General features: G+C 33.7%; 1 protein-coding gene across 5 annotated transcripts in view; it reads left to right on the top strand.

Annotated features, from left to right (window-relative positions):
- LOC145672938 (very long chain fatty acid elongase AAEL008004-like) overlaps positions 1 to 26,542 on the top strand; it is a 312,483-nt gene that overhangs the window by 257,867 nt on the left and 28,074 nt on the right. The window contains exon 1 of one of the 5 annotated variants that reach the window (XM_081742168.1): positions 3,015 to 3,540. The exons of the other annotated variants lie outside the window; for them this stretch is intronic. The gene's annotated coding sequence lies outside the window, so the exon portion shown is untranslated. Of the gene's footprint in view, positions 1 to 3,014; positions 3,541 to 26,542 lie in introns of those variants that run through there. 5 annotated transcript variants of the gene reach the window in all.

Genomic DNA, 26,542 nt, shown 5'->3' with positions numbered 1-26,542 from the left:
ACAAACAATCACCTCAGAAACTTAACAGGGCAATAACGACTCACCAATCTTAGGATCATATCCATAGAGCATAAGTTAGTTTCAAAGCTATCTTTTGAGGACATTGTAAAAAACTTTTGCAGCCAAAAGAGCCCGCAAAGTTAAATTTTGGTTCCAGTTTTTTTTTTTTTTTTTTTTTTTTGTATTTGCATTTAACTTACATCGATTTAAGAGATTTGCAAAATGTTCGAATATAATACTCAAGACAACAGCTTGACTGTCATGATTAAATATTATTTTCTAAAGCAAACAGACTGTTGATTCATTCTGGCACACCTCAATATAAGTCCAAAAACATTGTGATTTGCAGTTATTATGATAAGATTATAAGAATATGTCAAGCATACTACTCTCAGATTATTTGGCAATCAAATACTAATTAGTTTGGAGTTTTTGAAATAGAAGAATTACTGGGTGATACCAATATCAAGTGTAGTCAGGGAACGTTTTGGTTTGGTTGGTCAGGGGAGGGGCCGCTAACGCGAGTTCTTGCCCCGGGCGACAACTAGTCTAGTTGCTTCGCTGTTCTTCCATTATCATTCATTTGCCTTAATCGCTCGTCTCCCTTAGCCTAACGGGCTTAAACGTCGTACGTTAAACTGACAGATTTCATTTCATTTCATTTAACTTCTGAACACTAATTAAACTATTGATGTGTTCGTCGAGCATAATCCTTAACAATACATAAAAGAAGTGTAGACCCTATGTCTGTAATCTGCTTTTCACATAAAGGAGACACCTAGGACCACCAACATTGTACACAATTAAAGTGCATTCTACTCAAGGAATATAAAGACACATATTTTCTATTATCAAATATTCATTCATCTTACTGAATTTTTTGAGCAGCAAAGGGAAAACGAGAGAAATGCAAAAAATTCAAACTTTTAAGTTTCAAGTTGTGTCCATTGTGATACTGGTACGTATTTTCATGTGTGTAAAGATCACCATTATAATAATGGCAAGTGATTTGTTTATATATACGAGAGATAGGAAAACCTATAGTTATGAAAGCAGTAAAGAAAATATACTAACGTCTATGTAAGAACTAGTATCCCTCAGTTTATTTGATCATTTTTGTTCCTTTGCTACAAGGGGGTCGTTTCTCAAAAGTTTATCTCTGTATTTTCTTTACTTCTTGTACTTTTTGGTCCTAGCGGTAGAATTGGAAATAAAAAAAAAAATACTACCGATATACTTAAATGCATAGACTATCTTAGATACACATTTTGAGATGCCATTAAACAACATTTCGCTTTGCATTGACTCTCTTTTATACCGAAATCGACCCACTTTTGTATATTTATTGTTCCTACATACAAACCGACCAAAGTAGCTCAAGTGGTAGAGCGTTGGCTTGGCATTCGGGAGGTCGCGGGTTCGATTCCCGCTGCCGACCATCCTTACTGGGGTTTTCAAGAGTTTTCCTCAGTCCTTCCAGGCAAATGCCGAGATGGTACCTACTAAACAGGCCCTTGCCCAATCCCTTTCCATACCTTCCCAATTCCTTTCCATTGTTGTTATTGTTGTTGTTAGATATCCAGTATAAAATGGCCTCTGAGCTGTATCTGGTGATTGTTAAATAAATAAACTCTAATACTGTTGTGCAGCCTTTCTTTCAGAAAAAAACTGTTCCGGGGGGCACAATTAATATTCGGAGGGAGGCACACATATTATTTTACGCGGTACTATTATGTTTATTATTATATTATAGACGTATTACCTTGGTCTCCTCGGGGGGTGGGGGCACTCTCAGAGTTCCGGAGGACAGTCCTCCCAAAAAAAAAAAAAAAATGTCCGAAAGAAACAGTATTGTTGTGTATGTCATGCAGCAGTGTCTAAACAGGGGCATTACTGACGGGTCAAAGATTAAGTTTCCATAAAGAGATTTTTTAAAAAAAGATTGATAAATATGTTTTAATAAGTTTACTGTAATCTGGACTAACCACCACAATTTAAATGAGCAATAAATAAATAAATAAATAAATAAATAGAAATTGAGAGAAATATGACTAATGAACAATTGTAAATATGAGTATTACTTGAATCTAGTAGAACAGATTTTAATCTAACAGCTGGTATGATAATTTACTACCGGTATACCATATTGGCTCATACAAGGCCAACTTGACTACATCTACATGCTTTCTACATGCTTAATCCATGATTTTGGACTTCTTTTCCTTTACAAATTCTCAAAGTTAAAGAAATAAACAATAAGCTATATACATATATATCTACACCACTCAGTTTGTTGTAGGTAAAAGGGAAGGAATGTGGCTATTTACGAAATTTATAGGTTGCGATGTTGAATCTCGAGAAGGAAGATCCAAATATCCATGGCGACTAATTGTTGTGTATATATATTTTTTTCAATGGTTAATTACAGTACTGTGCCTTACTTGATATGACTTTGAAAAATTCAATTACTTAGGAGTGGCATATATGTAAGCAAGGTCATGAACTAGCCATGTTTAGTAAACATTTTTTGTTTTCATGGTCACGTTTATTTAAAACATCGATGAAAGAAGAAGTACGTGGGTATCTATCTATACGAATAAATAAATAAAAAAAAAGAACGGATTTTTTGTGCGAAAATATTTGATGGGAAAAGAACACCAGAGGGAAGGGGTACTGAAAAAAAAGTGTAAACAACACGACCGCATCTTGGCAACTCGTCAGCGTGTTCTCCGCTGATTCCGAATGACGTCACGGAAGTCCTACAAGTGCTAACCAATCACGGCACCGTAACGTAAAAATGACGTAATGTTTTTTTACTTCGTTCTTTCAGTCTTGTGTGTTTCCCGCTCCTAAATACTACACAGAGGCAATGAGAAGTTAAGATAAAATTATTATTATCTCAGAGCAGGTTGTAGCGGGGAGGATAGGAGGAGGGGAATGAGTCGAACCAACTGATGTATGTGTGAGGTATATACATACGTATATATAACCGATCGTCTCTCAGTCATTTCGCACATGAACACACAAGCACGCACGCTTGATAAGTGTATTAGCCCATAAGGTTTTTCTTTTTTTTTTAGAAAAAAAGGAACTGTTATTACCTATAACGATAATCGGGCTTGGAATAAATATACTGAACGTTTAGTGGATATTCGCAGTAGGATAGAAAAGCGTCACCAGTGCGCACGCTCTTGAAGTTGGCGGACTTTCCGTCTTGTTCTAAAGACTTATAAAAAGCGATCTTCAAGTAATTTTGGATATTAGAAGTGTCACACGTTTGCGTCAAAGACTTCGTAGTGTTTTATTACGGACAGTGTTAGTTACAGAAGGAGACTTATATTTATATAAAAACAAATTGAAGGAGTGACCTGTGATAGTTAACATCTAAGAATCGTGTGCTATCTTCAGAACTTCTTGTTGATTAACATAGATAATAGACAAATAGTCTAATATTAGTTGTTATTTTAGAAGAGGTGTTTACTTACAGCGGCCATAAAGACACTTTTTTTTGAAGACTTCACTTACACGAAGTGATTACAGGTGCGTATTTTTATAAACTAATCTTTCCTACTAGATAACTAGTAAAGTGAACCATAAAATAAAACAACTTAAGTTCAGTCAAAGATTCAAGCATATATATTTTACACACATGTTTATGTTCTCTAGCATACTTGTTAACGATACTTTTGCTGTTTTGGATCTTCAACGTTTCTTTGGAGCACCAAAGTTACGTGAGATCTGAATTTACTAATGTAGTAATGTGAGATCAAAACCACGTAAACTCCCTTTGGAAATCGAACCCGAATCTCTCACACCACAGCCGTAAAAACTAACCACTTAGCCACATCGGAGCCCTTTCTTGTAAATCATTTGACGAATTGCTTTATGGTATTCTCTTGGTTAGAGAAGTCCAATTTTCATCAAATATAGATATTGATTGATCAACTTCGACGTTATTGTCATATAAAGCTGTGTTGACTTACCTTCAATCCTGTTAAGTCAGTCACACGAATATACCTTCTATAATATAATAATTAATAGAATAGTATCGTGTGAAAATAATAATATTATTTCCATATTATGTGCCCTTTCGAATACTAAGTGTGCCCTCCCGGAACACGTTTTCTGAATAGAAACACTGAGCACGATTATCATATTTATAGTAAAATTTGGATTATTTAATTAGTAAATACTAAATTTTATAGTTTATTTTTGATATAATTACCTATATTTTAAGTTAAGAAGAGCTTAAAATTTGAGGAATACATGCTTGAATGAAAAAGTATTCTATTATATATATATTTAATTACAAGAAAATGTAACATCTATCTTCCTGCGTTCTGTAATTCATTATTTTCATTCAGAGACTGTGAATTTCTGTAGCTTATGTCAGATTGTTGTTTTTTTTTTTTTTTCCTTTCCTGATGGTATCAAGCCTGTTCCAATTTTATGACTGCAATAAACCGGTTTTCACACTTCTTTGTGGTAAACGATTGTGATTTTTTTTTACAAGTAATGAATGTGCAGCCCGTACGGCGTCAATATTTTGCAAATATGTATATATATATTTACCCATAGCGGATGCTTTTGTTGTTGTTGTTGTTGTTGTTATGTAGTTTCACTGACACTTGCAATTTGTCTAATTATATTAGGTTATTACGTTATATAAAGCGAATAAGGAATAATATGTTCCTCATTCTTAACTACGCGGAAACATATTTCAAATGTCAATCCTATTAGTAAATCATTTCAATGTTGTTGTTTTTTTTAAATATATAACATTGCACAAATGAACCTGTCAGTATTGAACATAGAATTTTTCTTCAGGCGAAGGTGTTCAAAATCTGGAGAAAGGCTATTTAAAAAGTCAGGGATGTTAGCATCAGTGGCGTATCTTAAGAGGAAGCCACGTAGATAAAAGTTGAACTTTTATCGCTTCAAACCGAAGGGGAAAAAACTTATCTAACATACGTAACTAAGCCATATTCAAGAATTAGAAGGTAAAGTAAGTTTTCTAAAAGTTTAAATTTGACTTATGTGACATCCCTCAGGAGTCGCCATCGAAAAATAAAAAATGTAGAGTGACACAAAAGGCAGGTCACATATTCGATAGACAGTAGTACGATATATATATTTAATTGTTTACTGTCTGCCCACGTGCTTACCTCCATTCGATCCTCACTGTTACATAAGACCTGTGCGTTGAATCGAGTGGATCCGTATTTTCAAGTAGACGGTTCCGTAGATATGTTAATCATATCATTTCAATACCACTCTTCGAGTTTTTTAATATATTTTCACTATATTTGTTAATATCTCATTTCCTTAGGTGAGAAGTAGTTTTATCTTTGGGAGCGATGTTTTTTATTTATTTATTTATTTTTACCTTGAATGCAACACAAGCCAACAACAAGAAATAGAATAGAGATTGTCCGGTACAAACACTATCACTAAAAAAAGAAAGAAAAATCATAATTCAGCAAGTAATAAGTTTACTTCATTGTGTTTTTTTTTTTAAATAAAAAGACAGAGTAACTCAACAAGTTTATATGCTGGCAACACTGTAAGTCTTATCTCGTTGTTCGTGATAATATACAAACAAGCATTATTTGTTGTTGAGTAGTTGATCGAACGGTTGTATTGTCGGTCGGTCTGTAGACCGTGTTGAAGTTCGTGTGGGAAATTCCGTTCATCGTAACAGCAGAATGTTGTTCCTGGCTTGCAAAATTTAGGTGTCCAGCAACTGTACAGAGGAAGCTCTGGCGGAAGTACCAAGCCACAAGAACCACCAGAAAAGCATTCAATAACAACTCGGCATAAAAACCATCTTTGAAACTGAGAAAGTGTCTGATGTCGAAGTTGAGAGAATTCGAAAAACTCTAGCGAAGCCTATCCAAGTTCATTAGACGTGCTAGTAGGGACGTAGGTGTATCTACGTCAACTGTCTACGATGCTGTCTACGGAAGACTACGTCTTGAGGTTCACAAATTTCAGTTGGTACATACTTGAAAACAAACGTCTTATCTATAAGATACGACTTTTATACCAGTATGCTGTACAAGATAGATAACAAATGTGATTTTCTTCAACGTACATTTCATGTTTCAGGTGTCGTGAACAGGCACAACGGTCGGGTATGGGGCTTCGAAAATCCATATGCAATGAGGGAAGTTGATCAAGTCGTCCGAAAATTAATATCTGGTGCTATGTTACAGTCCAAGAAGTGATTGGTCCTTTTTTCAGTGAACAATGGAAATAATTAATTGGATATCCTGGAGAATTAAACCTTAATTCAGATATTTGCAGGTTATTTTTCCAACAAGACGGGGTTCCTTCTCATTTTGCAATTTACATAAGGGATTGCTTTAATGAGATCTTCAGTGATCGTTAGATGGGACATGGCGGGCCCATACCATTGCCTCCAAGATCCTTTGATCTGTCCCCATTGGATTTTTTTTTTCTTTGGAGACACATTAAAGGCAATATCTATAGTACTCCAGAACCGTCGGAGGATTATTGGTGCTTGTGAAAGCATGACACAGTGCAAATGTTTGAAAACATATTGCGTGAGAAAATTTCGTCTGGACGTTTGTAGGGCAACACGTGGTGCACACGTGGAGATTTACTGATCAACATAAAACTTGTTGAGTTCCTTTGTCTTTATATAAAATCAAATACACTTATTACTTGCTGAGTTATAAAAGGTTTTTGAAGATAGTTTTGTCGGACACCCTATACATACACTGAAAAGAACCAAATCCAGAGTTGAGGAGAAAACGAGGATAATATGCTTTCTGTTGGAAACATCATGACAAGACGGTGGTGTCAATCGTATGGGTAAAACGCCTTTATTTCCTGTGGCGACATACGTCAGTAAGTGAGAGCACTAATTATTTCTGTGGACACAGTAAGCACCGCTCTCACATGCTAACGAATGGTGTTCCTCGTTTTCTCCTTAAATCTGGACTTCGTTGTTTTCAGTGTATATAAACGCATTTTAGTCGTGATTGAATTGGGCCTTTTAGCACCGAGATTGTATGAAACGTGGACTCACAATTTATGGTGGAATCTGATCCACCGTTAAGTAGTCCAGTTTCAACTGTCTTCCGGGCAATCGAACCTGGGATCCCATGTACAAAATGTGCGCTCGCTAGCCACTAAACCAGAAGAAAGAGCTAACTCATTTACTGTAAATGTAAAAACATGGATTTACTTTATTATAATGATTTACTTTACATGTTTCTGGATTAGCACTCATGCTTGAATTTGACATGCTCATTGTCTCAGATTTAATTCTCAATGAGGAATAGTTTGCTGCTTTGACTTGGGGTAATTGCGTCATAAGGCATTAGGGATATACTTAAATTAAGAAATCGTGAACTCCGTTCCATAGAAAACCAACACTCATGATGTTAAAAGTCGATGTGCTGACCACACATCGGTCAGTTAAAAATACGGACCTGTTAATCTAGTATCTTCTGTCAAAGAAGTTGCTTTTCTTTCATTGGTATCTATGGCATCAATATGATGAAAGTGAAAGTGTTGCAAATGTGCCTAATTTACCCAGCAATCACATTCTTGTGTAACCTATATAAATTTAGTTCAAGACACACACACACACACACAAACACAATTGAAATTCAGATGCGTAGTACGGTAGTTTATTCTTTCTTTCTGTTGTCGCCTTTCTCTCTCTCTGTCTCCAATTTTCTCTTTTTCAAGGTAAAGGTCAGCTGAAAGTGGGGGAAGGGGGGTCGATGGAATGGAGGGAGGGAGGGATGTGTAATCTCGAGTCTCCAAATCGTGATTTTCTCTTAGCTAATCAACAACATCTGTTACGTAACCATTTTTTAAAAAATTCTTTTTTCATCTTCTTCATCTAAAAAAAAATAGTTTTAGGGAAAAGTATTTCCTGAAATACAGCAGCTAAAGAAAACTTAAGAGTATTTCTTTCTGAAACTAGTTATGAAATTCTGAACATTTTATATATATATATATATATATATTGTGTATAACAGTTTCCCTTCGATACGTGTTGTTATACAAGTTATGACATGCTCTTTTTTATATTTTACAATTAACAAAAATAACTAGGATATATATCAAACATATAATAATAATAATATTAATAATATGAGAAATTTTCGCGTGTGCAAAACTGGTCTAGTTTTTATTTTTTTTAAATCATATGGCCAAAGTAATATAACCGTAGTTTGATTCTTTTACATAAAATGTTTTGCTTCTAATAAATATAATTCAATTTTATATAATATAAGTTGTTGTTTTATCCGCGATGTGAAATTTAGTTATAAAACATATGTTTTTGTATCTTCCTGTGTTTGTACAGTGGTTATACATTCGACTCCATTTTGATATCTCAGTATACGTAAATATGAAATTTGTACTTTGAATATACGGTACTCTTAATAAATATACATACCTCAGTACACATCTCGTCTGAAATTTGAAAATTAATTCCTCGTCTCGTTTTCGAGACCAGAATCGAGATGAGACCAGCAATTTTTAGTCTCTTGTGCAAAAATAGATACGTCTAACAGGAATGAGATTAAAAAAAAAAAACTACTCTTGCGCTCTGGTTAGGTACTTTCTACCGATAGAAGTGAAAGTAAACCACCCACCTACAAAAGTGTCCCAGTTTGGAATAGCACAAATGTGGAAACAACCCTAGTTTCTCATGTAACACCCAAAGAAATATTCTTTGTTTTTATTCAACCAGTGAAGGGGTTGTTGAATCTCATGTTGAAAGAATAATGCCCTTCTGTTGCGGTTCTAAATAAAGTATTATACATATTACTGGTACTTATTCCTACTCCGATCACAATACTTGTAAGCTTTTCCACTAAAATAACAAAATGTATTGCCCTTCATTTTCATAACTGATGAAACATGTTTTTTGGGTAAATTGTGGTTGCATCTTTTGTTCCTAGTAATCGCTTTCCTTTAGGAGGAAATGTATTAATGACTGTTAACAACAATTCTCATAATTAGACGAAGTTTCAGCTACTTAAGTTTGTAAAGTATACTTGGTCTTTTCAATAACTTGGTTCACTAAAACATCAAATATAAATATTTATTACTAGACTTTGTTCTATTATTTGATAATTCATTCGTGGTATACTTTACCACTAATCACTCTTGACTACTTATCTTATGACTAAGTAAGTAGTTTTACTGGATACGACATCTACTGTATGTAATTTTTGCTTACATAATTTTTGTTTCTAGGAATTAATAAATTTATTGCAAAGTTTACATAAACCTAATATTCTTGGAAGTATAAATCGTGTACTTGAATTGTGAATAGCATTTCGATTATCAAATACTCAGGAAAGTTTACGAAAAGATATTTACAGAAAGATTTTCAAAACAGTTTTTTTTTAACAGTAAAAGGATTTATAATCACTTACAATATTAAAGATGATTTAAATGATCATAGTCATATAATTTTCAATTAAAAATGGAGAAAGAATATTCCATAATAAATACATAGATGCATAGAGTGTGAGTAAAATAAAAAGGAAAAAGAGCATATCTTTACACCGCTTCAGTTTAATATTTGCATTATACAGGGTGTTTTCAAAATAACACCAAGAACGCTTGGGAAGCGATCCCTGACACCAAGAAAAGACAAAAAAGTATAGACCAACCTGGGTGCACAAATGCTTCCTTTCGGAGTTATTGACTACCGAAAACATGAAAAAGTGAACCTTAAAGGTATAGCTTCAAAACATTGGGACCTACCGCAGTCTGGTTAAGACTTCACTCACGTACTAATATGTGCGCTATCCAAAAATCCATATTTCACAATCCTGCGGTATTTCCGCAATAATTTTCGTAGAGATAGTTGGTGAGCACTCCAAATTATATGCCCGTAGCCAAACTCCTTCTATAAAGATTGTTGTATGAGTACCTGAGAATTCTGCAACATTTATTTTTGGATAGCGCACGTATTAGTTCGTGAGTGAAGTCTTGGCCCGACTACGTAGGTCCCATAGTTCAGGAGCTATGGACCTTTCAAATTTATTTCTTATGTTTTCGGTAGCCTATATCTCCGATAGGAAGCATTTGTGCACCTAGGTTGGTCTATACTTTTTGCCTTATCTTGGTGTCAGGATTCACCTCTCAAACGTTGTCAGTGTTGTTTTGAAAACACCCTATATATTATTCTCACTACAACCTCTTCATTTCTTGTAATAATGAAAGAACTATCGTAAGAAATTATGCCAAATATAAGCTTTCTTATTAAAGATATTTTATCATCGCTATTATTTAATTCGTAATTTACGCCACATTAGTCAACATACATAGATATAAATAAATTGTTAATTGAAAATAAATCACATAATAGTTTACAAGAGAATTTGCCAAAAATTTATCTTAAATACTTATAAGATTATTAAACAGAAAATTAATAAGATATATGTATTGTTGTAACATAATTCAATCTTCCTCAGTTTGATGGGTTCTACCATTAAAGTTGGATCCAAACTTCAACTGTAGACTCGAATCGGGTGCAGTTAGTGGGTACATAGACCATTATGCAAGGTTAAAGTTGACAGTACTGGCCATTTCCCATCACACAATCTCGCCTGCAAGCGAACCATAATATAATTCAACAATCTTTATATAGAGAAAATATGCATACAAAATATACGAGTGTGTTAAACATATGTAATTATTTTATTCTATGATACCTCTTACAGCTGTATGTACCAGATCATAGTAACACAAGTGGCTTCACATGCTATTGACAACCAATAAAAATGGATCTTTACTGCTTCAAAATAATAATAATAATAATAATAATAATAATAATAATAATAATAATAATAATAATAATAATAATAATAATAATAATAATAATAATAATAATAATAATAAGTCACGCTTTTGCCGGAAAAATGTAAATTGTCAAATTATTTCGTGAAGTAACGAGAGTTATGTAGGCTAAATTCTTTTTATTATTATTATTAAACTCTTAGCACAAAATTTATTTGTATAATTACTAGGCATTTGCCTTGTACAGTCAGCAAACAAAAGTTATTTCCGGTTGGTAAAATTTCTTTTGGGAATAACGGTGGTTTGGCTGAAATGTTCAGAAAATTACATTCTTTTTTAATTTACTGAAAACTGTACTCAAATTGTCCTTTCATTCTGAAGGTATTTACGAAACTAATTTCATAAAGCGGAAACAACTTTTGTCGCTGACTGTACGTACATGTTCTTTTTTGTTAGTAATTTTGGATTAAAAAATTAGCAAATTCTAGTATAATTTCCTTTGACATTTAAAGAATGTTATTATCTGGAAGTTACTGGAAAAAATGTACAGAAATTGTTTCTATCGTGATGTATTAATAGTTGTTGACAACAACATATACATAGAAAGGCGAATATACAGGCTGTTGGTAGTGACTGTAATGTCACTTGAGAGTACTAATATGGAAGTTTATGTTCTTTGGCATAACGAGGACAACTTCTCTTCTTCTTTGATCTGCCTAAGTCATTATAAGATTAACACAAAATAAAAAAGTGTTTTCGTTATATAATGACAATTACCGAAGTGTCATCAATATCGAGTATCTTCACTTAAGCTCATAAAAACTAAAGATTTAGAATATTCATGCTACGGATGGCATTCTTAAGCTACCTTTTAACACTGTATGTGTCTGCTAACAAATAATAAAAATAAGTTTGTTCAAGGACTAGATTGGTCACGTGACCGAAGTAATTGAGGTTGTTGGTCGTGATTGGAATTGTATATGACCAATACATGAAAAATAAAAATAAGATCCATAAACGAGCTTTACATTTATGTCAGTTGCCTTCCGTATATTACGAAGCGCTAATACTGTACTTGAATATTAATGGTCTTGCAAATCAATAAAGCTTACGAATCGTCAGTTTAAAAATAAAACAAAATAGTTATTTCTGACTCAGTTCTTTCGTCTAACGCCGTGTTTTTTAGTTTCTGCTCTTCAGCAGACATTCTTGTTCAATGAAGATCTTCGGTTTAAATGATCTAATCCGGGGTTTCCCTGCGAAATTCTTGGTGTCCGCTAGAAAGGATCTTTGGTACATTACATGGCAGTTATTTTGTTCTTAAAATAAATATTGACGACTACCTTTTCTTTGGAACGTGTAAACAGGATAATTTAGTAGAGTTGATGAAGGTTTTTTGCTTATGACCTCAAATAGATCCAATAGCAAACACCTTTGAAGACGATATGAATAAGGAACTTAAATGGGCTTTCTTTAAAATCTAGTAATGGCCACGAAGATTTCTCAAATATCTTTAACTATTACTTAAGTCATTTCTACGGAAAAAGAATTTCCATTCATTAAGCTAAATGTCATTTACCAGGTGAAAAGCTTGCGGTACATAAGCTCTTATTACTTCTCTCCATTATTTCAAGTTACTTTCTGCAATTCCGCTATAATGCTATTAGTTTTAAGTTTGTGTTCCTACTGGGATTTGAATCCATAAACATTCAATTTGGCTATGCCTCAATGTATCATAATTCATTGATTAGCTAATTCTTTCATTCTAATAATAAGCACTAAAAGTCTCAATCTATGCTCACGCTAATTCCTAATAATAAACCTATTAGGTATCGCTTTCTACGCTAATAGATGTCTCTAATGAAGTTATTGGTTGTTAAACTGTGCAAGCAAATTGCCGATTTAAAATCATCGTCGCAAAGTTATCGGTTGTTAAACTATGCAAGCAAATTGCCGATTTAAAAGCAATGTCGCGAAGTTATCTCGTGATAAACTGTACAAGCAAATTGTTGATTTAAAACCAGTGTCGCAAAGTTATCGGTTGTTAAACTGTGCAAGCAAAATTGCCGATTTAAAACCAATGTCGCAAATTATCGCTTATTAAACTGTGCAAGCAAATTATCGATTTAAAAACAACGTCGCAAAGTTATCTGTTGTTAAACTTTGCAAGCAAATTGCCAATTTGAAACCATTGTGACCATGTAGTTAAAGACAGTATTATTTTAATTTAGTTATTAAAAAAGTTATATGTAATTAATTATAGTTTTTAATCAAGCACAATTTTCACGTATAGCGTACAGTGCTCCGAAGACGTGGTTCCAACAATTAACTTTAGTTCAACAATCTGCGCATTTAGTTCTCAGTACAAAATATTGAAACTCCTATTGTTGAGACACTATATTTACTCTTAACGTGGCTATCTCCCTGATCTAACACAAGCCCAAAGAGATATAAAACCATCAAGGCATCTTCCAAAGACCTCAAGGTAAAGCGAATCTTTTGACAGATCTATTTACAAACAAAGGAATCTCTTGTGGCTATGACATACGTGCTGGTGAGGAAACAAAAGCGCGTATGTGTGTGTGTGTAATTGAAATGCCGCCTATTACTTCATACTTTCACTCATTCAAACGCCAGAGACACATCGCAATGACCAATCACTTTTTTTTGCCACTCCAATACCCACACGCAGGTAGCCTTGACCGTTATGTGAAAAAAAAAAACACATATATATATAAAAGTAGGTCCGCAATTAGCGTTCTATTTTGTACTTTTGCGTAGGATTACAAAAGAAAAAAGGCCAGAAGCGTCAATACTTAAAAATTAAAAATTTGCATATTTGAGGCGTATTCATATGCTTACTGTATGTTATTTTGTGCTAACTTGCGGTTTTAAGTTTACCGCAGTATCCATACTTCACACATCATAATGTTTAATTTGAGGGATTTTTTCTCCCTTATAGGTTATACAGACTATTGAGAAATAGTGTCATTTTATGACCAACGTGATAAGAATATTTTAAAATAAAACGTTATACTAGGAATTTCATAAAAAAAAAATCCTAATAATGCTTTGTAGTAAACTGTAGGCGTTCCTATTTATGGCCCTCTGTATCAGTGACGGTAATAGAAGGTAAAAGGGGGGAAGCAACCAGAACCCAGGTTATGATAGGTGTATCACGAGTTTATGTTTTTTCATGGGTACTGCACAAGTTTCTACCTTAACTCTCTTCCGATGGGTATTATGGCTAGGTTGGACATTGCATAACAGAAAAACTGCAACTGAAACTACATCTAATGTTTCAAAATTTTTCCAATAAACAATAAAAGGCAACGCTTACGGAAGGTCATATATATATTTCATATCCATGTATGTACTATTGAACCTATGTTATTCTGTACCTGAAAAGACGATAAGTAATTGTTACTACCACTTATATTTCCATAAAAATAATAAAACTAGATTATTTTTTATAACAAAAATACAGCTGAGATGTAAAATCAAATCTTTGTTCTACATAAATAATTTCTTTATTAAGCAAGTATAGTTGTGTTAAAAAAGCGTACAAAAAATTAGTCGAGCTACGGAGTTTGGAAGGGGATGCGGACCCAGTGAATCTCCCCAGTTAGATGCGCCCCTAATTCAGACATATATTATCTCGATCTCATACGTATTGTTATTGTTATAAAATATACAATAATCGACATTATGTTACTTTTCGTCCATATTTAAATTAATTAAACGTACCACATTGTACAGTGCTTTTATAAATAGAACCTGTCTATGATTACTAAAATCATTTGACCTAAATAAATAAACAAGTCTTGAAAACATTATTTTTTAAGCACTTTTAGAAGCAGTTTTATACTGTTAACTTCGGTTAGCAGGGGGCTCCTCTCCCAGACTCCCACATTTACTCAGTCTTCGGTCTCGTACCCCTTAAGCTCATAATTCTACGGAATTTCAAGTTTCTTTTCCTATTTCAACTATCTAAAAAGAAAAAAAAAATATGATTTTGTATCCCAAGAAAACGCTTATTTAAATAACGTGCAATTTTTTTCCTCTCCCCTTTAGACCCCTTAAAAACTAAAAATATTCTTTCTTGGAAATTTTCCTGTGAGTTAGTCTCAAAAGGCTACAACCATGCCAAATTTCATCATTCTAATCCTGCTGAAAGTGCTTAAACATTTTGGGATGTAGATGTCCCATATAAATAACATGGGAAATATTTTTCACTTCCTCATAAGACCACCCTAAAGTTGGGTATTTTTATTTTTGGTGATTTACTTTGGTAACGCTAACGAAAAGTACAAGTATGCTGAATTTCAAGTTTTTATTCCAGTTGTTCTTAGAGCGGACGCTTAAAACGAAAAATTGTTCAAGTCGATACTTGAAGAAAATATTCAGTATTAGGTTCTTGAAAAATGGGGGCTTATTAAAATCTAATCCTTGAGAGGCCCCATCACGGCGAAATTAAAATACCGCTAATTTTACAGTAATTATATGATAACTTCAAATAGATCAAAGATAATCGAAAAGTGGAACAAGAGTTCGCTGGACAATATTATTTTATACGAGATACCGTTATCACGACTCACTTACTTGCTTTCGATTTCCAGCCATTTACAAATTTGGCATTTATTTTCGTGTTTCTAAATGGCTGCGAACTGAAAGCTACTAGGTAACTCGTGATAACGGTACCTTATGCAAAATAATATTGTCTAGAGCGCTCTTGTTCCACATTTCGATTATATTTTATCTATTTGAAGATATCACATAATTACTCTAAAATTAGTGGTATTTTAATTTCGCAGTGATTAGCTCTCTTAATGTTACAAACTATTTTCTCACAACTAATAGAATGAAAGCAACTTTTTTACGTTGTAATTATCAAGCAACAGCGAAGTGAATCAAATTTTTCATTATTTCAATTTGCTCTATCTCGGAAATAATATGAAGGACAGGGTTGTTGAGAGATATCGAAATTAAGAAGGAAAAAAAAAAACTTGGCCAACTCTTGATTTTTAAGACCTACAAAAAAAAGTTTCCCAAGGCCTTATTCACAAATTCTAACAACAAAAAATAGCTTGTTCAATATTTTTTTTGTTTCAAATTTTTACATGTGAACAGTGAAGATGTAACATTGTTATCCGTGAGAAGAGAAACGAATACGTTTCCTTTTTGTTTTTTCTTGGTAGGTTAAAAACAATCTTAGTAAGGTTTATACAGTAACTTTGAGAAACTACTGCTTCGTAATTTAGCTGGTTCGTAAATGTTAGATATCTTTACATTTTTTTTTCTTCACGTCAAATTTCTGAAATTTTATATTTAAAAATATTGTTTGTTTTCGTTATGATTTTTTCTTACTTTTTTTAAAAGTAGGAAGATAATCTATTCGTATATTTTTTTTAGTTTAATTTTTGCAATACTGTATCAAAACAAAAATTTTCAAATATATGAGGAATGATCTAAACAAAAAAAAAAAAGTTACAAAGCCTATTATGACTTATGTGTGAGACATGTCTGGAACATGAGCACTCAACAATAGCTCTCGATGTAATCACAGTTTTTGTTCAACCTCTTGTCACAACTGTAGATAAAGTTTTCTATACCATTTGCATAGAAATCTGCGTTAAATTGTCGTAGCCAACTTGAGGGAGTGGTTTTTACATGCCAGATAATGATAGCCAGCCATTTTTTTTTTGCTTTAGAACAAGGAAAAGGTGAAAGTCACTGGGGCTAGATCAGGGCTGTAGAAGGGGTGCTCTAGTCGTTCCGAGCGTAACGTCAGTCTTTGAAGTACCGGGTCTACCGCTGTCTCTAGGACTATCATTAACAATATTTGTCCGTCTTTCTTTGAAGGCACGACATCACTTCCCTACATGTTGCTTTGAAATGTAACCGTCCCTACACACCTCTACAATGTCCCTATGAATGTTAGCAGGTGTAATGCTTTTGGCCCACATAACCGCAACCACTGACCCCACATCTACTCTTCACTAATTTTCCAGACAAGTCATCCTTTTTTAATGTCCGCTTCTCAGGTATACATGATCAGAATCCAAAGTCTTCAAACCTGCACCAATATAGACATGTTATTAGTCTCCAAATACACTCCTCATCTTCGTGGGAAACAGTAATTTCATACTTGCTTCCTTAATCAGTTACAATTCTATTTTAAGGAAATCTTTGTGCAGCTTTATATCTTCCGTTCAGGCGCGCACCCAGAATTTTTTTTATTGGGAGGGACCGACAGTTTGAGGGGTCCAACATTATAAGATACGCCACAAACTTACTTGGCCAAGGATCGAACGAGGGACCCCACGGACCAGAGGTAAGCGCTCTATCACCCTCCTTTACAGTCACCAGAATGTTTTTATAAGAAAAGGAAGAGTATAGATGATATGTGAAGTAAAATCTTTATGCTACATCGATCACTTCTATGCTAAACAAGTACAATGTCGTTGAGAGTCTTCATCCCGGCGAAATTAAAATACCGCTAATTTTACAGTAATTATGTGATATCTTCAAATAGATAAAAGATAATCGAAATGTGGAACAAGAGCGCCCTAGACAATATTATTCTACATGAGAAACTGTTATCACGACTCACTTATCTGCTTTCGATTTCGAGCCATTTTGAAAATCGGGATTTACTTTCGAGTTTCTAAACAGCTGAAAACGGAAAGCTACTAGGTGACTTGTGATAACGGTACCTCACGCAAAATAATATTTGTCTAGGGCACTCTTGTTCCATATTTCAATTATCTTTTATCTATTTGAAGATATCACATAATTACTGTAAAATTAGCGGTATTTTAATTTCGCCGGGATGAAGACTGTTAAGATTGTGTACAAATGTATGATGAGTTACGATTTTTTTGAAGGGGGGAGGAGGAGTTGTCCGGACCCGGTGGACACCCCGCATGAATGTGCCCATGGTTCCGTCGAATATGTTTTGATTATTGTAGACTCTTCTCCAGTAGTCTTGGTTCAAGTTTGAAATTGAGTTTAACGTCTCTCCCAGCATCGGAGCTATATCGAATGGAAGCCTTGGTCCGCAGAAAAATTCCTTACAATATCAAAAATTCTTGAAAAAAAAAAAGATATAAACAAACTCTTTGTAAGGAAACTCTTGTAAAAATTATATCAATATTTTCCTCCAATGTAGAAGATTTTGTTCTTCTCGTATGCTTTAGCCATCTTTGTTGTTACTTTCTTGTTACTTCCGGATGATATGGGAGGTATCTTGCTTGAATATATGTTTTAAAGGTCGCGTGAATTTCCAGCATCCGGTCTGCAGCCTACAATGATGCCTTTAGGTTTCTGGATTTTTCTGCAACAAAGTTAGCTAAACCGGTTTTTTGTTGTGTGTTTGTGAGTGTGGTGGATTCTCTCTGTTAATAAGGAGTCTCCAAGGATGAGAATATAACAAAGTATACACGTTTGAAGAAGAAAAAAAAACGTAATTAATCCAACAACCTAACATAACGTAAGAATTATCGTTTTTTGTTAGCGCCAGAAGTTTTCGCGACCTGTCTGATGGTTAACCGATGACGTCAATGGAACTGGTCTTTTACTTTTTTTCGGTATACCCCTAAGGAAAGGCCAGTAAACCAACTATGCTAAGAACTAAATACATTTGGAATCAACATGCGGTTTTCCCAAGCTATTACTTATGCCGTTTGTACTGTGACGAACTATCCTTGTTCATATAACCAAGGTCACGTCGGTTTTTTTTTTTTTTTTTTTAGATTGAGATCTCGTTTTTTTGTTCTTCCGAGTTCAGCATTTGTATGCTATGCTTCGTTCTCGTGATCCACGAAGAAAATTTTCTTCCGAAATTATTGTAAAAGATTGAAAAACATTCAGAACAAAAAAAGTGAAAATAAAGTTTTGCTAATTATTGTGAACACGATTTCGTTCTATACGTTGTGATTTAAAAAAAAAAAAAAAAAAAGTTTTAACAGTATTAAGTGGTATGTGAAGCAACATTGTGGTGCATTTCTTTTCTTGTGTGACTGTATGTGACCAAAGATTTGCGTGATTTCTAACACTACAATTGTGTTGTCCAATTAGGGTTTTCTTTATTATTTCACTGTGTTGTGTTTGTATTGATGTGCGCGCATTATGTCCCCGGCACTGTAAGGAAAATGTGGTACCTGGGTGAGTAGAGTGATGTGTTTTAATTTATTTGATTAAATATACAAAAAGGATTTATATTTCAGTTTGAAAATGAAATGAAATATTTTAGTTTTACGTCCCATGATAATGCAGTGTAGGCTAAAGGAGACGGTGATGATGAAAAATGAATGAAGAAAGTGGGGGAACCCGCAGAAAACCTACGCGTATTGTGTTTGTCCATCACAAAGCGAGCTAGCATCGAACCAGGGACACCATGCACTAGAGCTGACTACTCTACTACTGAGCCATCGCGGCCATAGTATAATTTCGTGATTAGAGCCGATGTTGTTAACGCACATTTCTTGGAATCGAATAAGAGAGCTTTTGCATCAAAAGCAAACGCACTACACTAAGTCGCTAACCTTCCTAGTCGGGGATATCACGGTTATAGTGTATTCATCAATAGGAGTGCAGTTCGGCAAATTCTTTGAAGTTCCCATGCTGGATTTTACAACAGTATCCCTTCCTCCCTCCATCCTTCTGTTGACCGTATTTGCGGGGTTGCAACATCTTAACACCCACTATGTCTGTTCTTTCTCCCCAATACTATGGCTAATACAAGGATGTTATAAAATAGAGGATCTGCCCATACGTATCTTCATCATATGAACTCAATGAAGCCGAAAAACAACCGAGCATCGTCTGAGCCGGCACGTCTGATTGGTTACTGCCGTTTCCGCCATTATTGTTGGCTCGAAACATTGCGATCTTGGTGGCGCGGAGTGTGCAGAGTAGGTGTGGCGAAGCTGTGACGTATGACTTCACGATTTTGTTGTACGGGCAGATTCTCTATTTTATAACATCCTTGGGCTAATATGAAATAGATGTCAGATGTCAGGTGTTAAACAGCACTCTTCTAATCACTGACTGAAAGAAACCGTTTGGAACTGTGACAACAAAGACTCCACGTGGACTTGACAAGAGGCTGTCAATTGTTTAAAATTAGGGTTCTGGTTGGCCATTTAGTTATCGGGGGTGTTTCCCACAAATTCCCGCTGCCAATGACTTATTTGTAGCACTAGTCACGACACGTAGAAAGTGGCGTCCTTTATATACAAACTGCACTTCTATTGTAGAAACAAACTATACATGCAGTAACGAGAGAACCGTTTTTCAAAATTAAATTTTCTTTATTAAGTGGGAAAAGTGCTCTTCCTTTCCATCTAATCAAGGTTGAAATGAATTTAGGAAAAACGAGATCAATATTGATAGAACATACGTTTTTCTTTAGGAGTAATGTGTACTTCAGTGTTCGGATTGTGTGCGTCACTGTTAGATCTATATCTTACTCTGTTAAGACTATATGTTTCACTGTAAGGACTATATTTTCTCTGTTAGGACTATATGTTTCACTGTAAGGACTATATATTTCACTGTAAGGACTATATGTTTCATCGTTAAGTCTATATGTTTCTCTGTTAGGACTATATGTTTCACTGTAAGGACTATATTTTCTCTGTTAGAACTATATGTTTCACTGTAAGGACTATATGTTTCACCGTTAAGTCTATATGTTTCACCGTTAAGTCTATATGTTTCTCTGTTAGGACTATATGTTTCACTGTAAGGACTATATTTTCTCTGTTAGGACTATATGTTTCACTGTAAGGACTATATATTTCACTGCTAAGTTCGAATCCCATGTTAATGTGGAAGTCATCTCATATATCGTGTCAGTGCTGAAGGAAAAGTAAAACTCCAAATCCAACCAATGAAGCTAATAGTATTGTAAATTCCCCGGCTCCGCCTCCTTTTATCAAAGAGTTCAGATTTTTCCTTTTGTCCATTTACGTTTTAAAAACAAATATAAGTACATCAGCAATGCATTTTGTCGCAATATTATTTTGCTTGCGCCACAACTGCAATACAATGCAAACACTCTTCGCATTCGTTGTGAAAACTGATCCAGATAAATCTGCCTGCAGACTGCCTCGTAAGGTAAACTGGTATTTTTTACCTTGTTGTAGAAGCCCCTACTAACATCCTCCAACATCAGTTTTTCCTGGTGTTGCGTACTAATACCGTTTACTCAGCTTTGGGTTCGTGATGGCTTATTTGAAAACATATGACAAAATGTTAAACAAACATTATGAATTTTCAGTGTTACTCACCCCCTTCCCCCTCCTGATTTACTGATTGGTGCCATCAATAGAAGTTTGTCTTCATAATTCTGTTCTTTACTCTACCTAGAGCATAAGCATTCCAAAACGAAATGCACGGTTCCACATCCAATAAATATATATTTTCTCGCGCAACAGTGATTTTCAAACATTTTTGTTCATAGTAAACTGTTAAAAATTTTTGTTCATAGTGAACTTAAAAAAATTTTTGTTTATTATAAACTATTAAAAACTTTTGTTCATAGTAAACTGTTAAAAATTTTTTTATTCATACTAAACTGTTAAAAAATGTTGTTCATAGTAAACAAAAAATTTTTGTACATAGTAAACTTAAAATTTTTTGATCATAGTAAACTTAAAAATTTGTGTTCATTGTAAACTGTTAAAAACTTTTGTTCATAGTAAACTATTAAAAAATTTTTTGTGCATAGTAAACTGTTAAAAAATTTTGTTCATAGTAAACAAAAATTTTTGTTCATAGTAAACTTAAATTTTTTTGTTCATAGTAAACTGTTAAAAATTTTCGTTCATAGTAAACTGTTAAAAATTTTTATTCATAGTAAACTATTAAAAAATTTTTTTCATAGTAAACTGTTAAAAAATTTTGTTCATAGTAAACAAAAATTTTTGTTCATAGTAAACTAAAATTTTTTTGTTCATAGTAAACTGTTAAAAAATTTCGTTCATAGTAAACTGTTAAACAATTTTGTTCATAGTAAGCTGTTAAAAATTTTTTAATATAGTAAAGTGTAAAAAAAATGTACTTAGTAAACTGCAATTTTGAGATTTTTACGAGAAAGAACAATAATCAAATATTGATTTTTGAGCATAACTCAGTGGTAGAGCGCATACCTCTGGTTCATCCCCGGCCAAGTAAGTTTGTGAGTGGCAACATCGTGTCCATGGGTTTTCTCGGGGTTCTCCCACGTTCTCCTTCCATTAATTCTTCCATTATAGTTCACTTGCCTTAATCACCGTCTCCTTTAGTCCGATCGTGGGACGTTAAACTGAAAGATTTCATTTCATTTTGAACCATAAAACAAAATTGTTAAAGCCTTTTCGAGAAATTATCCATGTTGAGTACCAACAGTGGCCCAACTCGTTGAATGAGTGTTTCAGATTTTGCTGGGGTAGATTCTCCACCAATACAACTATAGTTGGATCAAAAGATCCAATATATTTAACGAAAAAAAATTCTTGAAGGCCTTATATCTGGAGAACTACATATAGTGTAGCCAAACTCAAACTGTCACTTAATTCAGTATGATGTGCTTATTCCGTAGAAAATACGAAAACTCGATTTAGGGGACGTTCAAAAATTTTGTAGCCCCTGATCCAAAAACTATTTATTAGCCAAGATCACAATCTTTTTATGCATTTTATGCATTGGATGGCATTATACACCGTATATATTCTTTCTACACCATGGTTAGAAGGTATAGAAATAAAATAAAAGTTAAACTTCAAAAGATATCATAAAATTCCAAAGATTCAAATTTCATTCTGATTCCTTACAACGACTTGTCATCAACATTGGCCTCGTAAAAGCCCATTGTTACTGCGCATTCTAACTAGATATATGACATTGTGTTTGAAAGAAAGATCATAAGAAGAGAAACTGAGATGTTATCTACATAGTTTCTCATAAGACATGTTATGGTTTACTGGTAATAAGGAGAAAATACCTAAAATAGGATTTGGCCTTCACAAAGTCATTGTGCGTGAATAGCATTAAGAAAATAACGGGGGTAACACAACTGAAACTATATTATTATCTTGTACTTAAGAAAGTAAAGTATTGCAGAATCTTATTTATAAATGGTACACGTCTCAGTACGTCACACTAATAAATTACATTAGTTTTGTTTTACTCGCCTGCCTGGCACTAATAGATGTCGCTAGCGTGTAGACAATTTGCCGATTTAAAACTGTGGCGACGATTTAATTGCAACTTTAAAAAACGATATTGTTTCAATTAAATTAATTCAAAATGGATTGTGATTATACTGAACGTGAATCAGTTATGTATTCTTAGGGCAAGGGTCATATTTAGACCTGCATTAATATTTGTGTAACCGCATTAATATTTTATAACCACATTAATATTTGTGTAACAGCATTAATATTTGTGTAGCTGCATTAATATTCGTATTACAGCATTAATATTAGTGTAGCAGCATTAATATTTGTGTATTTCTACAGTGATATATTGCGACGATTTAATTGCAATTTAAAGCAGTATTCTTTTAATAAAATTAGTTTAAAATGGATAATCAAATTAATTTAAGATTATACTGAACGTGAACTTTTTTTTTGTTTGTTTGTTTGTTTATTATGAGGTCAAAAGTCGTAATATTACTTAGGTTCGTGCATGGATATTTGTGCAACCGGAAGTTTGTCGGTGGGCAAACTAAAAATGAATAAACGATGCAAAATCTTATCTTGCCTTACGCAAGCAAAATCTGAAATGACTCTTCAGTTACTGAAGCTCTTGAAAGGATTGGTTGTTTTCTTTACCAATCGAAATAACGTGCTCTCTTATGCAACCAGAAATGCATATATTGTCATCTAACGGTACATGTTGCATTCAATTTCTTTTCAATAATGGAGAATATTATTAGAGTAGAACAGTGTTGTCAACGCGTCAAAAGCTCTAATACACCTGTAATGACAAATGTTAAGTCTTTATAGAAAACCACGAAACACAGCTGTACGGACCAGCAATGTCTTGAACTTAGAGCAAAACTTTTAACAGAAAATAGTCAATTTTAACGATGTTCAAATCCTGTGCATCTTCTTTCTTTCATTAATTAATAATATTTTTCTTTGAATAAACTGCAGATATGCTTTTACTGATTTCTTCTTAACTGGTTAAATGTATCTTACTTTGTGAAAACAGTGTCGAATCTAGCCCGGGACCGGGGCACCTAGGCCCCCACAGTTTTTTGAGTGGCAAATATAATTGAAGCTATTGAAAGTTTATAGTAAACTCATAATATACCTGTCATAGTCTGGGGTCCGGCTAGCCCCCCTTTAGTTTTTACCTTCTAGATCTGCCACTACGTGTAAATTAAATTTTGTTATGTATAATTGTCATATTTATTAGTAAATTTAACGCAGGTAAAATTAAATTTATGTATACTGCAAATTACTTTTGAAAAAGCAACGGGATATTTAACGTGTCTTGCAGAAAAAATCAGTGAAATCACATTATTAAAATTTCCAATTCATTTGAAACAAAAAATAAATCAATGGGTTAAAAAATCAAAAATGGCGTAGGTACTCCACACTGTTAATGTTACAAATCTTAAATTCTGAAAAAAAAAATATTGAATTAGAGCTTTTGTGTGTGAAGAGTTGGCAACACTTCAGTAAGTAATACGTGCAACATAAATAGAATGAATGCACTGAACTGCAGTTGCAACAAAGTTCAACATTGTTGCATCTTCCTTGACTTCTAAAGTGCTTTATTCAAACCTCAAATTGTCAACAACAACAAAAGAATCCTCTTGAATTAATTAATGATCATTGTACCCGCAAAGGTGCAACAAAATTTTGCAGATTCACTGTTCTTTTGCTGATGATGTTTCTGACAATGTAAAAGAGTGTGTAACTGTTATACGTATATAGGGAAAAAGAGGACAGATAAAAATATATATGTAACCTTCATTTGCTTTGTGGTACTGCAACCATCAGAAAGAATTGCAACTGCATTCCCTAACCTACCCTTACAGTAACTTCCTTCTGGCATCCATAAAAGTAGGGGAAGGGAGTATAAAGTGGCCAGGGCGGGTAAAGTGGTCATCGGCACTTTTCTCGCATATATATATACCCGACACCTATCGCAAGTAGGCCCAATCAGTTTCGCTAGTTGCAGTTCTAGACGACAAAGACACCAAACACAATTGTTGCTCTGCTTGTATGAAGAAAAAAGTTTTTATCTATTGTTGATCTAAGGTAAATATTAGTTTAACAATGATTTTCTCCCAACTATATAGAACTTGAAGACTATATAATATTTTTATTATTAAGTGTACTGTTTCTTAATAATTTTTTCTATTATTAAGTAGTGTTTAAGTTTTGTTATTCAGAGCGAAAAAAGAAATGTGCAGTATGGCATGTGATCGGCAAAGTAGGCGGGTAAAGTGATCATCTCACTGTGTGTGTGGCTACTTTGACACTTCCAAATTGAGGACCTTTTTTTTTTTTTTTTTTTTTTCAAAACTCGATAGAGAAAATTTTGAGAAACGGGAGTAAGCTATCTTCTGGTATGCTTTTTGTGCTACCAGTCGAGCTATGAAATCAGAATTTACAGATATCGAAATGTGCCGTGTGTATATGATACGAAATCATGAACGTTGTACCATGATAGAGGTTATGTACAATAAGAACAAAAATGCAAGTGTTGTAAAAAAAAAATGTTTTGTGCTCTATCGAGTTTTGAAGAAACGCTCCTCAATTGGTCCAAATATTGCTAAATTATGTAATAAATTATTCTTTATATTTTAATACTGAAACAGCGCTTCACCTATTATATACTTGCAATGCTAGGTACGCTCATGTAGGCTTAGGTCTATATTCTTGATCCAAAAGTTATAAGAGTTATTAAGCTATTTTGTTCTGTTAGCAAATAAATGCATTTGACTATTTAGAAAGGTTGGGTTTTGGTAGCTTCCATTTAAATTCTCTGTATTCAGTATTAGCTAATTTTCTTACGACTACAATAACAATGGCTACCAGTCTTTCATATTAGATGGACTCTTAATAGATAAGTATTGGACATAAAGGTACACTTTAACTAACTAAATTAACAAATCAATTGTAGTCGATAAATTCTCACACCGAATTATGGCGCCGCGTATCCATAAAAAAGCATTTAAATATATACCTAATTGTAGGCTTTGCTGTAGGCCTATTTGATCATACTGTTTTCATTTTTCTATTATATTTTTTTTCGTAAATTTTCTTTCCATTTTCTACAAATAAAACTGTATGTTATTGTTCTTTCTTTATTGACTTCGTAAAGCCAAACATTGTGGGGAAGCGTGTCCACTTTGCCCGACTAGGTCAGGTAAAATGGACATTTTGTATGACATGAAATTATCAATAATTACTCTATAAAACTTCTTCAAAACAGATTCATCTTAAAACTTAAGGACGGAAGTACATTATGAAACTTTTACCTAGCGGTATTGGGTAACTTTCTGGTTCACATTAGCTTTGCTATCTTAAATAACTGGTTCATATTAGCTTTGTTATCTTAAATAACTGGTTCATATTAGCTTTGTTATCTTAAATAACTGGTTTATATTAGCTTTGTTATCTTAAATAACTGGTTCATATTAGCTTTGTTATCTTAAATAACTGGTTCATATTGGCTTTGTTATCTTAAATAACTGGTTCATATTGGCTTTGTTATCTTAAATAACTGGTTCACA

The sequence above is a fragment of the Thermobia domestica genome, chromosome 16, assembly GCF_964235325.1.
Source record: "Thermobia domestica chromosome 16, izTheDome1.hap1.1, whole genome shotgun sequence".
NCBI lineage: Eukaryota > Metazoa > Arthropoda > Insecta > Zygentoma > Lepismatidae > Thermobia > Thermobia domestica.
The sequence above is the reverse complement of the archived record's forward strand: the minus strand, read 5'-3'. Positions and strand labels throughout refer to the sequence as shown.